This window comes from Rhyacophila brunnea, unplaced genomic scaffold (genome assembly GCF_057557595.1).
Source record: "Rhyacophila brunnea isolate RB1 unplaced genomic scaffold, BYU_Rbru_1.0 scaffold_139, whole genome shotgun sequence".
NCBI lineage: Eukaryota > Metazoa > Arthropoda > Insecta > Trichoptera > Rhyacophilidae > Rhyacophila > Rhyacophila brunnea.
Window position 1 is genome coordinate 87,676 of NW_028232795.1, and position 4,175 is coordinate 91,850.

Consider the following 4,175-nt stretch of genomic DNA (forward strand, 5'->3'; position numbering starts at 1 on the left):
TTTCTAGTGTTTTGCAGGATATTTATAGCATGATGAAAATCTTTCAAATAAGAATATTTTCAGACTAAAAAATATTTACATAATATTTGACTTTCTAAAGGTATTTAAATAAGATTTTTTGTAAGTTATTATATAAATTGAGGTTATCGAAAGTTATATAATGCTTTCATAAAAAAATATTATACTTTCGTATAATTTCTTCTTAGGTTATTTAAGAGAAGACTTATGTATTTAATACATTCTATAGTTAAATTCCTGCCCTTTCTTTATTATACCGTCATCTGCAAGTAAAATTTTATGATCTTCTAATGGGTATCAATATTATATATAAAATAATCAATCGTCGGCTATTTCTCTAATTACGCAGAAAAGTAATGAAATATTTGGTAAATATAATAAAATATATACTTTAAAAAATGTCAGTATTTCAAAATTTTCAATATAGAACAAAAACTTTGTAAATAAATTTATATTAAATGTGTCTATTTCAGGGTTATTGTGTTTTAATATGATGTTAAATTTATCTTTACCACGTATATGAAAATGTTTTTTTAGGTGAGAAATTGTAATAGCTTAAGAAATCGAAAATATAATTTTGCCCTCGTTTACACATTAAAAAAAATGGGACTCCTTTTATTTATTTTTAAATAAATTTTAGTTGGTTTTTAGAATATTTATTGCACGATTTTTATTTTATTATATATCCCCGTGTTTGAATAAATAAAACCGAATTAAAAAATAAATCTTGCAAACAGGTTAAAATATTCATTGATTTTCATGCTATATCGAAATAAAAATTTTAGTTTTGTAGTCTAATATAAAATCTTTAATAATACAGAGGAAATTTCTATTTTTTTATACAAACTTATAAAATCGTAAATTTTTTTGGCATTAAATTGCATCTGTGAAACTCAGAATATTTTAACAGATTATAGTGTTACGCAGACCTTATATATTCATTAAATGTATAATAAAAAAACAAGGCACCTATTTTCGCATAATTTTTATGCATTAATATTGTTAAATTGAAAAAATGGATTACATTTAAAAAAATCGATGAAAAATAAATTATAAAAAATTTATTTTAATCAATAATATAAAGTATAATCATCAAAATTTTTGAATCGTTTACTATCTATTTTGGAAAGATATTTTGTAGTTGAACAACTCTGATTTTTAAAAATATAAAAATCAATGAAATTCTGCCCATTTTATAAAAAAGTGGGAATATTAAAGGGTAAAAAATTGTATTACTAGTTATTAATTCATATTTTTTTCTATTCTGTTATATTGCAATTAGTTTTATTACTAATCAATTACTATTTTTTTTTCTAATAATTTAAAGGTTTTTTTATAGAAAAATCCTAGATTAAAATTTTTATTTATTTTCTTGCAAAATATGCTATTATTTAAGTGCAGTTTTATTCAAGGTTATTTCACTTCTAATAAATATAATTTACCTTAAGAACTTGAATTCACAAGGAAACTGAAGCATAAGAAGGCCTTATCATTTTAATACAGCCCTAAGTTAACAGTACTTGATAAGTTAAAAATTATCAGAAAATATAAGAAAAGTGGACATAACCAATTGAATAAATATGATGTGTCGGTCGGACATTTATCAGGTTAAGTTGAAGAATTTTTTTTAGAATTTCTATAAAAATTTAACCAATAAAAGATTTGCAAAAAAAATCCTTTTCACCTAATTAGTATGTATTTATATTTTTTTCTTTCACTTTAAAAATACTATATGATCATTAAAAATAAAAATCGGTCAATTTTATTCTAGCTTAATTATCGTTGCATGTAATACTTAGAATAATTTGGTTTTTTTTGATAGGTTTTGCTTTTATTTTTTTTATATTTATTTTACTGTGTGTAAACAGACCGTTATAAACATTTCACATCTCCTTAATATATATTTTTGCACCTTCCCCTAATTTTATTTTGTTAACTGCTCTATTTCTCACAAATATTATGTGCCCAAGTGTCTTTTATAGTGTGAAAGCTTGCATGTATGGTATTACTTCATCTGTGATACTCTACTCCTTTACATATTTTTATGTAATTACGTCCCTATAAAGGGTAATTACGCATGAAATATGTATTTTTTTTGTTAGTATATTATACTAATTTCATCTTCAAATATTATAAACTTTTTTTATTCATTATTTTTATGTTAATTAGAAGTTTTAAGGCTGATGGGGTCTATTTTAATCAACGGGATAATATTTTCTTTTTTTATCTTATAAAAAAATTTAGGTCTATTTTGTGCATTTTTATTTTCGTCATAAATTCTAGGATAGACTTTCATTTGCTTATTAATATTTTTGTAGAATGAAAGTGAAGTATATTCCTGTTGATTTAAATCTTGAATACGTATTAAACTATGAATTTTTATAAAAATATAAAAACATAATCTCATACATTCTTGAAGGTACAATATTTATATACTTAAATAGATAATCAAATTATATGTAAATAGGAAGAGATTTTAATTTTAAAAATCTTCTACTAGACACACAACGCAATCAATTTCAAATTACTTTTGAGCATGTTTATGCTAGAACTTAGAGGGGAATAAATTTATATATTTTAGAAGAAAATTATTTTACTGCAGGTATAATATACAACAGTGAAAAAAAATCTGATGGTGAATTAGAGCGATTAAAAAAAGGTTTTTAATCATAAAGTTTATTCAGAGTTTATCCCCGACATTATATGTTTTTATAAGATTAACAATGATAAACATCGGTATAATTGCGGATCTTATTATTTATCAAAGTTTTGCATATGAAATGTTATAAAGTAGTTGGTGTAAAATCAAAAAAAATAAGCATCAACAATACAAATACTGGCCATATTAATTTATAGTTTCTTTCAATTCTTACAATCGCTTTTGAAAATCATGAGAAAGTAGGGGCTCTCTTATGATTATAAAAAATATTTTAAAGATTTATCTGATTATTATATGCTCGATATACTTATTTATCTGTAATACAGACAAATTCTGCAATTTTACCCCTATTTCTAGATACATACAGATTTTTTCGTCTATATAAATACAAAATTTATATTCTTACTTCGCATTCCCAGCAGTTTAGCATTTACAAGCATTAATTTTGAATTTTTTTTCTTTTTTTTATATTTCAAATATGGTGGGACTAATTACGTTTGTATTTGATTGTACTAATTTTAACCAAAATATATATTTTACTTTAACTTATGCGAGGTCATAATTCATATTTTTTCTTATGTTAAATTAATATGTGATTTGAATTTAAATCAACATATATTTCAACCAAGATGTAATCATAATTGATGTTTTTTCTCATGACTATTTGTTTAAGCGCATATAAATATTATTTTAATTTTCTGATATTTTCACCCTAATGTTTATTTTGTGGGTGCATAGATTTTTAAAGGTTAATTTTTATTATAAAAACATTGTAATTAATATTACTAGAAGAATAAATTTGCTAGAATATATTTCTAGTTGTTATTTGTCCAAAACCACTTATTTATCTTTAATTATTATCACTCTCATAGTTTTTTTCGATTATGTTGCTATATGAAGTTTCTGAATTCCTCAAAAATTAGATCATGCATTTTCGCGATGCAAAAAACATTAATTAAAACAATCAAAATTTCTCACATAACTCTTGGTACATAAATCTTAATATTGTTATTTCGTGTGCAATAAGTTAAATAATATGCAGATGAATTCATATTTGTATTTCGATTTTTTCTGGTTATTAATTTTCAGTAGTTTATTTTTAAATATTGAGGTATATATGCGCTGTTTTTAAAAACATATTTAATTAACTATGCTAAATGTAATGTATATAATAAACTTTATTTATTAAAATAATCATGCTTTTCTTTTTTTCTTAGAATGGCATACATATTACATAAAATTTATTTGTTATAATATGCAGTTCTTTATAATCTAAAAATTTATATGCTTAAAATTTAGATTCATAAAAAAATATTTTCTTTTTCAAATTTAAATTCATGGAATTTGATATACAATACATATTTTTTATTTCTTAGGTTATTTTCGGGACAGTAATTATGTATTTTTTCAAAAAACATAGCAGGATTTTCCCCCATTGTTACATAAATTCGATTAATCTTTTTTATATTCTCTTCTCTTACATCTTATTGATACCTCT